The sequence below is a fragment of the Stegostoma tigrinum genome, chromosome 2, assembly GCF_030684315.1.
Source record: "Stegostoma tigrinum isolate sSteTig4 chromosome 2, sSteTig4.hap1, whole genome shotgun sequence".
Classification (NCBI taxonomy): domain Eukaryota; kingdom Metazoa; phylum Chordata; class Chondrichthyes; order Orectolobiformes; family Stegostomatidae; genus Stegostoma; species Stegostoma tigrinum.
This window is the reverse complement of record NC_081355.1, coordinates 129,965,762-129,980,404: the sequence shown is the minus strand read 5'-3', so window position 1 is coordinate 129,980,404 and position 14,643 is coordinate 129,965,762. Positions and strand designations below refer to the sequence as shown.

At 40.4% G+C, this 14,643-nt stretch overlaps 1 protein-coding gene across 6 annotated transcripts in view; it reads left to right on the top strand.

The window, feature by feature from the left end:
* Positions 1-14,643, top strand: part of LOC125463564 (partitioning defective 3 homolog) — a 798,969-nt gene that overhangs the window by 271,047 nt on the left and 513,279 nt on the right. The window contains exon 1 of one of the 6 annotated variants that reach the window (XM_059639319.1): positions 500-541. The exons of the other annotated variants lie outside the window; for them this stretch is intronic. The gene's annotated coding sequence lies outside the window, so the exon portion shown is untranslated. Of the gene's footprint in view, positions 1-499; positions 542-14,643 lie in introns of those variants that run through there. 6 annotated transcript variants of the gene reach the window in all.

The following is a 14,643-nucleotide window of genomic DNA, read 5'->3' as shown; positions in this document are numbered from 1 at the left end:
GATAATTTAAGATGTTGTAAAGCACAGGAATATGGGACCTTTGGTCAATCAGGTCTCTGCCAGTGTCTGTGCTTCAGGCTAGTCTCCTCACAGACTCTTCAGTCTAATTCTGAAGGCCATTAATTCTTAATATTTTAAGGCTGAAATGGGGTGAAAATAAAAATTCTATTGAATGGTAGAACAAGTCTCATAGTAGACAAATTATGGAAGAATACAGCAAGCCAGGCAGCATCTGAAGGAAAAGAGCAGTCAATGTTTTGGGTATTACCCTCCTTCAGGACTGAAGGATAAAGTCTTAAGTTCAGTCAGAGAATCATAAAATTCTTGCCATTTGAAAGCAGGCTGTTCAGCCTATTGAATCTATATTGACCCACTGAAGAGTGCAAATTCCACACAGTTACCCAAGGGTTGAATCAAACTCTGGACCCTGGTGCTGTGAGGCAGCAATGCTAACTACTCAGCCACTGTGTCAGTCTCAATAACAGGAACAAACTATTGCTGTTGTAATTTAGCTCCCCTGTTGTCACATTCAGCTTTCTGAGTGAGTATACCAAATTTTAGAGATTCTGTGATCTCACTTTTCAGCCTCAAACACTTGACACTTAGGAAGAAGAAATTCTTACTAAACTGTCATGGGGAGGAGGTAGGGGTTGGCAAAAAACCCAAGTTATTGTTGAGGGCAATGTTGAACTTCAAATTGAATTTGTACTTGGGTGTGTTAAGGCATGATTAGTCACTTTAGTACTGGGGAGACCTGGAGATTTGAAACAAAAACAGAAATTGCTGGAAAAGCTCCACACATCTTGCAGCATCTGTGGAGAAAAATCAGAGTTAACATTTTGGGTCGTGAAACCTTCCTTGGGACATCTGATTTGTTTCAATGTGTTTTAATGAGAAGTTTTGTGCATTCAAAAAATAGAGACACAAAGAACACTGTTGTCTATCATTGGGATCCATTGCCACACAGCAAATCAGAATAACCCAGAAAAAGACAATCAATCTGTGTATCAAGCAATGAGGCAGATGAAATGCATGTATTTGTTCTGAAGTTAAAAGTAATCGTGAGTTCAGTTTATGGTTTGTTTGAGGTGTTATGCACGGAGAGAGACAGCCACCAGATGAAGGGATAAGAATCTAGTGCCTACACAGAAATTAGATGCAAGGGTACTGGTTTTAGCTGGACCAATGTGAAAGTAAGCATAAACTTTTTCTGGTTTGGGTGTTTGTATGGATATGTTGGGGTTAAAGGAATAAAGCTTGTGTGAATTTGTATCTATTGTTTGATGTCTGCAACAAGATCTTTCCAACCTTTCATTTTGTCCTGTGTAATATTGTTTGTTTTTATTGTTTAATGAACACTTTATGATTTGTGTTACAAGTGCCTTTTGTGTCATCCCTTGCAAATATGTAAGGTAACCGATTTCTGTGGTTGAAAACGAAGCGTAGTAGGATCTATTAAGCTAGGTTTCCCTTTGCAGTTTGGTAGTAATACCAGCTGGGATCATAACACTGTCAGCATTTCAAACTATTGTCACTTATTCCTGCCTTGGTCTTATTGGCCTAATCTATTTAGCCACTCTTCTGCAGCAGATTGTTGCACATATCTGCATTATACTTAAGATTATCCAAATTAGTGTAACTTCTTTGTTAGCCTGAACATCCCCCTTCAGTTTTGTTCTGTTTTCTTCTCCTTCCAGCTCCTGGTTAGCGTGAGGCAAAGTTGCAACAATTGCTGCAGTTACTATCTAAATTTCTCAGTTTCAATTTGGAAGGCCTCTCTGCACAGGACTCATCGGGTCTCCAACCTATCATTGTTGGATTTTTCAGGAGGGATCTCTGGATGGACCAAAGCATTTTACAGCCTTCTGAAAAATAGTCACTGTTGAAATGGACACATTGGTTGGCAGCTAATTTGTGTACAATGTGGGCCCAAAAGCAGTGGTGTGATAATAGACAGATAATCAATGTTCAGCGATGGTGGTTTATAGATAACTCCCACTGTTCATCTTAAAAATAGGATGATGAGACCTGACAAGATCGATGAAGTTTAATGGCCCAAATAGGAGACAGACCCACTGTTAGTACAGCACTCCTTAAATAGCACATTGTACTGCCTGCCCAGATTATGTGCCCAAAACTTTGAGACTTGGGCCCACAGCTTTCTATCTCCATGGCAGAAGAAGATTGGAAGGGGACACAGCACAGTATCTGTGTAATTACATTTCTGTGGCCTTCACCCATGTGTATCCACACTGTTGGATTGACTGACATTTCAGCATGAATTCAGCCTTGGTATTGGGAATCGTACAGTATAACTTGTTCATTGCACTGCTGAGATGAGATTCTCTGAGCAACCCAATTTACACACCCAGCAAGACAGTGATGTTTGAACTGTCCAATAGAGCAGTAACAGCTCCAAGATAGTGCTGGCTTGATCTGTTCTGTTCAAATGAATTGCATTATTCTTGCTCGTGTTGTAGAGGCAGTAGCATGAAGAAAATTCAAATGAAGCTGAAACTTGCAAAATGAGACTCTGGATCAAGCATCCATGAGCTAAAAGGTCTTTTCTCAGCTTTAATTTCTCATCTGCATCTGTTTGTGATCTGCAAGCCAATTTCAGGACTTTTAACTGATTATATTCAACATCTTACAACTCTTACAATTATACACATGTACACATAATTAGTGATTGGCTTGTTTTGGTTTCTGTGCAATATAGTATAACAAAATAGGATTACTGGTATAATGCAAGAAGACAAAATTAAGAGTTCCAGTGTTGTAAAAAACTTAAAGAAAAGCTTGTGTGATTTCCATTACCTCAAATTTCAGACACTACATTGTATATATGCAGAGTGATTGTTGTCTCGGGTTTTAATATGCATCAACTTGTGTTTGGGCGCGTGACGAATATTTAAGTTACTTTTCCTAACTCTCATGACCAATTTTTCTTTTTTTGGATAACTTTTGTTTTAATGATACTTGCAAATTGCCTTTGTTGCAGTGAAGCTTGTGAATTATGCTGTGATGTGTTAATATTGTCGAGAAGCACTATAACAACAGTAATGGTAAGTTGTGTCAATAAGGAACTGACCTTTCCTTATCCTCTGTCTTTTAAATAGGCTAATTGAAATGTTTGATCAAACCCTTAGCATCAAAAACATTGAGGTTCCCAGCTGCTTAGCCTAAGCAGTAACTTTGGAAAATGGGAAACAAGGCTGCAGTACACAACCACCAATCAAGTTATGGCCATTCTATGAAATTGCAGTTTGATTTTTGTTCCACCTCTGCTATCCTAACCAGCTGCCTGTTCTCCTTGCCACTGAAGGAAACTCAGTTTCTCTTCTTACTCAAATCTTTGATGTTTGAATTTAGATCCACATCTGAGTTCTTTGGCCCCTCAAGTAGATTGCAGTTTGTTTCCACTTAATTTTTTTATATAAGCCGAAGACTCATTCAGTAAACTTAACGCTTCATTAGGAGATCTGACATCATCTGATGCGAGCACCAGGTGGTGAACTCAGTCTCTCATCATTGAGCAACTGAAATGTTCTTCTGATGTGTGAAGACTTCAGTTCTAGCTGGGAGAAGAATTGGCACTGAAGTGACTTGAAGCTCTAATTTTTTTGCTGTTGTGTAGAATGGAGGTGTGCTGCTTTTTGCATTTTAGAGGTCTTGCTCTGGTTGGAGGAATGCCTTGCCTGGCATATTTTGAACAAGTTAGAAAAGAATTCTTTGCACATCCGACAATAATAATCAAAACCTTTCACACAAAATTACTCAGTTTCTTAGGCACTGTAAGATCCAATGGTTTGATGGTTAGTATAAGCCAGCCAAGGACTCGCTTGCCCCCAACAATGTTCAGATGCTCAGTATTAAGTGCTGCAGTTGCTGTTTGCTGAAGATGCAATAGTTCTGTGACTTTTGGTTTGAATAAGGCAATATTGGAAGTTGCACTATGCCTAGTTACTTGATGTTAGTTATCCTCAAGGAATGCAGAGTTTGCATTGTTTTACAATTGAACGGTCCGTTTTCTGAATTGAGCTCTAGTATGTTAAGCACACTGGTGATTTCTGGTTTTCAGCTCCCTCTTCAAATGTACATTTCAGTAGTTGGTTTGGGAAAATTGGCATGAATGACATTAACAGGATTGGGTCCAAATAAACTAATAAAGTTCTCAAAATTATAATCTAAGAAACTTAAATAAGTTAACTTGAACAAGAGAACTTGAAATATAACGGAAGAGGACAAGGTAAGGAACAATGATGCAAGTAAGGAGCAGAGTGATGATAGGAGTTTGGTACTGCCTATTGCCTATATGAAGTACGCGGGTGCAAGGTTTATGGCATCAGGGAAAAAATGTTTTTAAAAAATCTTATGCCAGATAGAGTCATAGAATCATAGAGAAGTACAACATGGAAACAGGCCCTTTGGTCCAACACGTCCATGCTGACCAAATATCCTAAATAATTCTAGCCCCATTTGCCAGCACATTCCTTTAAACCTTTCTTATTCATATACTCATCCAAATGTCTGTAAGTGTGGTAATTGTACCAGCCTCTTCCACTTTTCTCTGGCAGCTCATTCCATACATGCACCACCCTCTGCATGGAAAGGTTGCCCTGTAGGCCTCTTTGTAAATCCAGTTTTCGACGCCATGATGCCAGGGGGGAAAAAAGCTCGTCTAATCAACCTGTTCATGCTCCTTGTGATTTTATAAAACTCTCTAAGGTCACCCTTCAGCTTCCCATACTTCAGGGAAAGTAGCCCCAGACTACTGAGCCTCTCACTGTGGATCAAACCCTGGCAACATTCTTGTAAATCTTTTCTGAACCCTTTCCAGTTTCGCAATATCCTTCCTATTGCCAGGAGATCACAATTGTACAGTATTCCAAAAGTGACCTAAACAATGTCCTGCAGCAACATGACCCCCCCCAACTCCCATACTCAATGACCAATAAAGCAAAGCATACCAAATGCTGCCTTCACTATCTTGTCGACCTGTGACTCCACTTTCAAGGAATTATGAACCTGCACTCCAAGGTCTCTTTGTTCCGCAACACCCCGCAGGACCTTACCATTAAGTGTAAAGTCCTGCCTTGATTTGTGTTTCCAAAATGCAGCACCCCTCATTATCCAAATTAAACTCCATCTGCCACTGCTCAGTCCATTGGCCCATCTGATCATGATCCGGCTGGAGGTGGCCAATGAGATCAATATGGATTTCACAAGCTTCAAAATCTCCCCTTCCCCTACCGCATCCCAAAACCAGCCCAGCTCGACCCCTCCTCCCCACCTCAAGCCGTACCTCCACTTCCTTCCTACTAACCTCATCCAGCCCCCTTGACCTGTCTGTCCTCCCTGGACTGACCTATCTCCTCCCTACCTACCCACTGACACTCACCTTTACAGGCTCCATCCCCGTCTCTTTGACATGGCTGTCTCCTCTCCACCTATCTTCTCCTCTATCCATCTTCGATCTGCCTCCCGTTCTCTCCCTATTTATTTCAGAAGCCCCTTCCCCTCCCCCATTTCTGATGAAAAGTCTTGTCCCAAAGCGTCAGCCTTCCTGCACCCCTGATGCTGCTTGGCCTGCTGTGTTCATCCAGCTTTACACCTTGTTATCAGGGTAATTACATTAGGGGATTCAGCATTAATTGAGATAAACATTGTATAAAGGCTTTCAAGAGGTGAGACTTTTTGAAGTGTATTGAGGAGAGCTTTTCATATCAACATATAAATGGTCCAACTAAGGATAGTGTAGTTCTGAGCCTAATTCTGGGGAATGAAGCCAGACAGGTGTTTGAAGTGGTAGTGGGGAGCATTGTAGTGAAAGCAGTGCAACATTACAGGTTTTAGGTTTGTTATGGAAAAGGAAAATGATGGTCTGACAAAAAGGGCTTTGGATTGAGGGAAGGACGATTTTATGAAAATACAGCAAGATCTGACCCAAGTTGACTGGGAACAGTGTTTCAAGGTAAATCTATAGTGAAGCCTTCAACAAGGGACTGGGGTAAAGCTTATGCCCAACATGTTCCCTTTAGGGTGAAATGTAGAAGCAACAAGCTCTAAGTACCTAGGATACCTCTGATAAAAAGGATATCAAAAAGAGAGCCATATTATAGGTACAAGGGGAACAAAGGCCTGACTGGAATATTAAATGTCAGGGAGGAATTTCAGAAAGTAATTAGGGTAAAGAGGTGGCAGGAAAAAATGGGAAGATAAGGGAGCATCCCAAGATATTCTATGAGTATGTTAAGGGCAAGAGAATGAAGACAGTAAGAGTAGGGACCATTTGGGACCAAAGGGAAATTGGTGTGTGGAACCAGAGGATATTGGTAGAGTATTCTTCACATCTGTCTTCACTCAGGAAAAGGAGAACTTAGGTACAGATTTCAGGAAGATGGACTGAGAGTTTCTTGAGCAGATTGATACAGGGACTGAGGAGGAATTGGAGGTCTTGACAGGCTTACAAGTGGACTCCCTCCCAAAAAAAAAGTCTGGATAAGCTCTATCTCATGCTGCTGGGGGATAAGTGGAGATTTAGCATTGTTTTGATGGTGCAAGTGAGATGGATGGAGGACCTGTTCTGGACAGAATGATTTTGTAAATGCAAATTTCATTCAAGACTATCGTTTGGACAATTGATCACTGGGGCTTAATCGAGAATCAATTGCTTGCTGCCATTTGGGGAACTGGGCCTTTTTTTGGGGAGAGAAACAGAAATTTTTAAAAAATATTTTTATCAATTGTTGTTTCGTAATTGACTGATAAAACTTAGAATCGTCATTGGTAAAAATGTAGGTGGTGCCTTTTCAAGAGAAGGAAGTATGAAGAAGTGGCCAGGCTTCAGCTCCGTGTTCAGTAAATTTTTATGTAGCTCAGAAATTTGAGGCAATGTTTTTCAATGATCCTATATGACCTACAGTAGTGGCTGTAGGTCACATTAGTCTTTGCTGTCAACGGTTGATGGTTGTTGGCCATTTCTTAATATGACTGTCAATTAAAAATTACATAATTCACTAATGAAGTTTTTAATAGAATTATGTTAATACCAGCGAAATATGTCTCAAAGATTCGTGCAATAAGAACTGAGTTAAAGACCTTTTCAGAAATGTTTTGTCTTTTGATGTATGAAGTAAAATACAACACTTTTGTGTATTATATTCTTCATTGTCTTGTCCATCTCTCCTTCTGTGTGGGTACATATGCTTACACCATATGTGTGCGAATCTGTAGGGAACATAGCCGTCCAGGAAAGTTGTCACTATTAGTGATTTACTGTTGCAGAGGATGTGTTGAAAAAATATGGCAAGCATATAATATATAGAGCTTCTGCAGATGTTCATGAAAATATTAAAAATAGGACTAAATGTAGCCCTTAATAAAGCAAGTGGATGTCGTATTATTTAAACATATGGTACATTGGGTTGAGGTCCCATGTTTGTTCAAAAATCTTCTCTTTAAAAAGAAGTGAAACTAATCAACAGATTGAGACAGTACATTGTGAAATGTCTTGCTAGTTGAGGCAATTACATTTATGCTGAACATTAAATTTTTAGTTGGAATGTACTGTAAATGAGGTAGGTAAAAAGCATTTAAAAATAACATGATCTAATTGGACCAGTGTACAGGAAACATGAATTGTTTTAAGTCTGCATCTGCGCCATCTAATATAACAATTCCACTCTGATTAAGATGAACAATAAATACCATTAATGGTATGATTCTTGTATTTAGCTACTTTTCTTGTCCTTTCTTATTTAAATTTCTGCAAAATAGACTTAAAAGGTTAGGAACAAATTATTTTAGCTGTTTAAAATGTCTGGCTGCAGATGATATCCAATTTCCTTTGCATTGAAAAGACATTTTAATGGCAAATATGTTGTCTGGTTAGTTGCATTAAAAGGGGATAGTTTTTTCATATTGATTTTTCATTTATAATGTGGTAATAGCTCCTTTAGAATAGATTGTAACTTTGACCAATGACCTATGAAGAGAAGTGAAGTATTCTCATAATTTCAGGTGCAAGGTGCACCGTGACTTGGTTTGTTTGTGGGGTTTCCTTCCATCAGCCCTCAAATCCTCCTAAACTTCAAATATCTTTACTCACTTAGTTAAATACACATGTTGCTCTCTCTGCTTTACATATTGGTGTTTAGTGTTTTGATGCCAGCACGTTGGCTTGGGAGTGGGCCCTACTGTTGGGGGGCTACCTTTTAAGCTATGGGATTGGAAGGTCTTTCGGAAGGCATGGCTGGTTGTACTTCTCCAGTGCTTTGAGGTACTTGGTAAGAGTTATCCTTGTCTCCAAAGTGTATTACTGTACAGGGATCACTGCCCTCCCCTAAATCATGACCACAGCTTTCAGTTTGATATCCTGGTCCACAAAACCTCCACTGCAGTTAGTCTGAGTTTGCCATTGTCTCCATTGTGCAAATCTTCATGTTCATGTCTACCTTTTTTGAGGGAAGTCTGCCAAGGATTTGACAATGGTTTACGTTTTCTGGGATTGTGCCATTGTGCTGAATCATATCTGCTGCACAGGCATGTCATGTCATTCATATGTCTGACATCAGAATCCTGAATCGACTGCTGTTCTCTGGACTTGGTCAGTGCAGGATAGTGAAAATGTTTTAGAGATGCCTTCGAACAGTCTGTGAGGAAGTCTGGCATCCCTACCAACTCCTGAGGGCCCCAATCCGCAACCAAAATGGGGAAGGCTCATTCAGAAAGGCTCTGAACTCATTGCCGCTGTTGAAGTCCCCCAACACGGAGACAAATTTGAGCGCAGTGAGTCCTCAGACCTCCGTGTGATTCATCTGCCTGAGCTGTTGTATACCACCTGCCCTGCATGTGACAGTCTGCAGATTACACATTGAACATCCATGTTGGAGCCCATTTGAAATGGACTCACCAAGAAGAAGGGAAGAAGCCATCCTGGTGCGTGATAAACTTGTACGATTCCAAGTGGCACCAGAAAGTGCTATCTATCTGACTTCTGTGATTGAGATTTGGAGTGTTTCGTTTGACACTGGACATGGAAATGTTGCAGTCAATCTGAGTTCAGCTCTCACCTCCGTGCATAGTTATATTTATTGATTGCTAACAAAATGTGAACTAGATTTCATTCCATTGAGCATTGTTGTACTTGAACATGTTTGTTCTGGGAGAGGCACTCCTCCTTGCACAGAACTGGCAGTGCTGACTTACACATCTGTTTCCACAGCTTTGTGGCCAATCAAGGCAAAACATTAGGTGTCTATTCAAACTGTTGAAAATCTAGGCCCATTCAAATTGCTATTGGTAATCGGCCAAGGCAGAACTTTGGCAATATTTTAAGAATAGAATAAAAATGGTGCTTAGAAGATAAATGTGCTGTCTGTTGAATCAGGTGTGAGATCATCATCTTTAGGTGTCTTTATTCTTGTTTTATCTCTCCCTCACATGTTTGCTCACTTTCCCTCCTTACATTAACTCTTCAGTTGGAAATATGGCCTGCCCTTCAGAAGCTTATTCCATGGATATTATTTTTCAGTTTAATATTCATGATGAATATTGGAAGTGCGATTGTTGGAGCTTTGGGGCTATAATCAATGCTGAATACCCATCATTCTCCTCAACTCTCAACCACCACCATCAACGATCCTGTCTACATTGGCTAGTGGTCACACTTTCTCTTTTTGTAGTTGAAAGCAGCAAGGCCAATTGTGCTAACATTATTTATTCCCTATGCGGTTGAAATATCACAGACTGAAGGGAGAAATTCAGACACATTTGGGTTGGTTCACAAGGTAAACTCTGACAATTGATATTTTCTTAACGTTTGTCAGAACTCAATTCTAAAACTTCATTCCAGACTTTTATACCTTTCTATTGAAATGAAGTCAAATGCCTTTGCCTCAGCACAGTATTAATAACATATATTGATGAATCTGTTGTGTGTGTGAAGTCTGCAATATATTGTGCCACTGGCAGCATCAAATGCAATGTGCAGACAAAATGACAAAGTTTAACCTTAATTAGGAGTGTGCAAATTACTCAGCTGGGCATTTCAGGTGTGTTAAAAATCAAAAACCAAAAGAAGGGCCACGGACCCAAAGCTTGGATTGAAAACTGGCTGGCTGACAGGAAGCAAAGAGTAGTGATAAACGGGTCCCTTTCAGAATGGCAACATGGGGTACCACAAGGTTCGGTGCTGGGACTGCAGTTGTTTCTAATATACATTAATGACAAATACGAAGGCAGTATAAGTAATATTAGCAAATTTGCCGATGACACAAAGCTGGGTGGCAGTGTGAAATGTGAGGAGGATGTTATGAGAATACAGGGTGATTTGAACAGGCTAGGTGAGTGGACGGATGCATGGCAGATGCAGTTTAATGTGGATAAATGTTAGGTTGTACACTTTGGTGGCAAGAACAGGAAGGCAGATTACTATCTCAATGGAATCAAGTTAGGTAAAGGGGAAGTACAACGAGATCTAGGTGTTCTTGTACATCATTCAATGAAAGCAAGCATGCAGGTACAGCAGGCAGTGAAGAAAGCTAATGGCATGCTGGCCTTCATAACAAGAGGAATGAGTATAGGAGCAAAGAGGTCCTTCTGCAGCTGTACAGGGCCCTGGTGAGACCACATCTGGAGTATTGTGTGCAGTTCTGGTCTCCAGATTTGAGGAAGGACATTCTTGCTATTGAGGGAGTGCAGCGTAGGTTCACAAGGTCAATTCCCGGAATGGCGGGACTATCATATGTTGACAGATTGGAGCGACTGGGCTTGTATACACTTGAGTTTAGAAGGATGAGAGGGGATCTGATTGAGACGTATAAGATTATTAAGGGATTGGACACTGGAGGCAGGAAGCATGTTTCTGCTGATGGGGGGAGTCCAGAACCAGAGGGGACAGTTTAAAAATAAGGTGTAGGCCATATAGAACAGAGTTGAGGAAAAGCTTCTTCACCCAGAGAGTGGTGGATATATGGAATGCTCTGCCCCAGAAGGCAGTGGAGGCCAAGTCTCTGGATACTTTCAAGAAAGAGATGGATAGAGCTGTTAAAGTTAGTGGAACCATGGGTTATGGGGATAAGGCAGGAACAGAATACTGATTGTGGATGATCAGCCATGATAATAATGAATGGTGGTGCTGGCTCGAAGGGCCGAATAGCCTACTCCAGCACCTATTGTCTATTGTTTATAAAGCGTTAACCCAGATTTTCTTTCTTCACAGATGCTGCCAGACCTGCTGAGCTTTTCCGGCAACTTCTATTTCAGATCTAACACAGTGTGGAGCTGGAGGAGCACAGCAGCCAGGCGGCATCAGAGGAGCAAGAAAGTTGACCTCACCCTAACCCTTGTTCAGAAATGGGTCCCAACCCAAAATGTCAACTTACCTGCTCCTCTGCTGCCTGGCCTGCAATGCTGCAGCTCCACACTATTATCTCTGACTCCAACATTGGCAGTTCTCACTGCCCCTTCTATTTCAGATCTATTTTTTAAAAAATGTGAATGTTTTGGATCTTTTGGAACTGAAAGCTGAGACCTCACTGTCTTGCAGGGCGCATTCATCCTTTGCATTTGTGTCCTTTTTATTGAGCTCACACACTTTCTCTGTAACTTCCAGCAGGCGTAGACCCAAACTGAGATTTTTGCACTGCGCTGTTTCTGGTCTGTCGTGTGATTCATTTTTCTTTTGGTTTGCTTGCCTGAAACTGCCTCGGCCCTAAACTTTGTAATTAACTGAATGAGCTTCTCTGCCATTCTTCTCCTCTCTTCTCCATTAAGGTATCAACTTCTTTGACCATCGATTATATATCTTGTTATAGATGGCTGTAAAATAATATTTCCTTTCTAAAGAGTACTGAGGGCACCACATAGCTGCAAGTTAGGACCCAGTATTTACCTGGGAAATAAATATTAATTTGTTACATGAATATTTTGTTCCCAGGCAAAGCAGGCTTTTTCAGACACATCTGTGAACGGCATTGTGGGATCAGCTCTTCCTGCTATTGGTCTCATTCAGACTAGCATCCTGTGTGACATCATTGTCTGATGTTTGCTCAGCAGTCAGTAGCTGGCAAAAATAAAGCAAGCACCATTGTTAACTGTGATCCCACATATTTCCCAACACCAGGAAATCAGAACGCAGCCAAAGAATTACAATCTGATTGTTGCGTTTCCTACTGAATCCTGCTTTTATTAAAAAAATTGAAATATTTTATTTGTAGACCTAACAGTGAGGAATTTGTTGACTGTTAGTTTCTGTTATTTACTTTTTACACCTTGTTAAGTCCTCATTCAAGTGCTCTCTCAATTACTGGAGACCATGTTGTAATGTGCTGACCTGCATCTTAACCTGTTCATAATTGCCCGAAAGGAATTGCTTGCATTTGAAGCACATTTATTAGAGAAGTAATTTTAGATAAATAAAGATCCAGTAAACAGAAATTGGGTCGATTGACATTTTTTGTTTGGATGTAGTGGGTGAGGGATGAATTTTAGCCAAAAGGTAGTTTTTGTAGCTCTATGAATAACACATACAGCATTGCTATTTACAATGTGCAGAACAGACAGATTGAACATTGGTGTAATAATGGATCAAAAATTGACACATTTGACCATGGAACACTCCCCCTTCAATGTTTTACTGAAATATTGGTTTATCAGAAAATATGCTTGAAGTGGGACTTGAACCTGTAACCTCTGAGACTGCAGTGATTGCAAATTGATGTCTTGAGTCTAAAACTCTTAGCATTGCCTCACTTGTAAATCAGGAAATCATTGATTAAAGCCTCACTGTATAAAAGTTGAGCAGTAATCCATGCAATGGCTCCTTGTAACCTTTTGGAGGATTTATTAAACTTTCTGGCCTGTCTGTACCCTCAAATGGGTGAGAGTGTATGTGGCATTAATCAGAGAATGAGAAAATTGTCTTGGAGTACTGACAAATGTTTATGGCTCAACCAACGCTTGGAAGAAATAATCTGATGGATCACTTTAATTGTAAGTTGTGTGCTTTCTGTGTACTTCAGCTGCCATGTTGCCTCTTTTGTAGAATTGACTACAATTAATTGGTTGTGAAGTGTTTTGGAGCATCGTGAGATTGTGAAACACCCTTCATAGATATGTTTTATTTTTCCCAGGAATGATCAGTTGGGTGTGATTGGAGCGTAAACTTTTTATTTGTATGAAAAATGATTTCCTACTCTGGAGATGACTAAGATCAGTTGCATCACTTGATTTCTTGCAGAGTCAGACATTGATGCGATATGTTTTGTCTTATTTCTGTGGTAATGGTCATGTATTCTGAAGCCATAATGAAAGTGCAATTTCTTCTCGACTTAATCTTTTTACATACAAATTATATGCAAAATTTAAAAAGGCTTCTGCTGTCTATTTGCATCAGCCCAGCTGGATAATATCTACCCCTCTCCCCTCATCCATTTCTTTCCCCTGCTCCACCTTTAGTGAAATTGCCAGTAACATTCCAAACCAGGCAGGCTACATTCCTGCTTGGAATTGAGCTTGAATGCAAACTTCAGACGAGTTGAATGTATTTTCCTTTAGGCTGACCCAGTTTGGCAGTAGTGACTGAATAGCTCCAGCGTACGGGGAGCAATAACTTGCTTTATGAGCATTCCAAACTTCTCAGTTGAGCGAATCAGTCGGTAATACTTGATCTTGTTATATGTTGGCCTAGTGTCCAATTACACAAGGATTGAGTTGAAAAGATTGTATACAAAAGAAACTTTAAAGTGTGTGCCAAAATTATTAAGCAAGAGCACTGATAGTCGACAGTGTTTTCTTCTCAGACTGAACATGAATGTACAGATCAGAGCAGATGCCTTTCGTATTTAGTACTGCATTACACAGTCTGCTGTTCATAATTGCTTGGGCGTGTGTTGCCTGGTTTTTTCCTTGATGATTAGTTCTTGGGACATTGGTCACCACTTGTTGTCTAATTGCTCTGCAGGTAATAGTTGTGGGTTGCCTGTATGAATGCTGTTCTAGAAGGAGTTTCAGGATTTTGACCTTGTAACAGTGAAGAAACATTGATATAATTTCACATCAGGGTAGTGAATTATTTGAAGCAGAACTTGCAAGTGATGCTGGTATGGCACCAGAAGACAGAATTAGGCTGTTTGACCCTTTGAGTCTGCTTTGCCATTTGATTGTGGCTGATGTGTTTCTCAACCCCATTCTCTTGCCTTCTCCCTGCAACCCTTGATCCTCTTCCTAATCAAGCATCTATTTATCTTTGTCTGAAATGCACTCAATAACTTGGCCGTTAGTCCTTTGAGGAGTGAGTTTCACAGATTCACCACATTCGGGATGAAGAAATTCCTCCTCATTTCAGTCTAAAGGGTCAGTCCGAGATGTTGCCCATAGGTCCTATCCTCTTTACTAGTGGAAACATCTTTCCCATGTTTACTCCGTTCAGGCCTCTCAGTATTCTGTAAGTTTCAATCAGATACTGCCCTCTCCTCTGAAAGTCTCTTGAGGACAGACCTGGTATCCTCAATTACTCCTGATAGGACAAACCCTTCATTTCTGGGATCAGGTCTTCATGCATCTGTTCCCCTTGATCTTCTGGATGGTTGCCCTTCTGGATTTGGAAGGTGCTGCCGAAGGAGAATTATTTCACCTAAG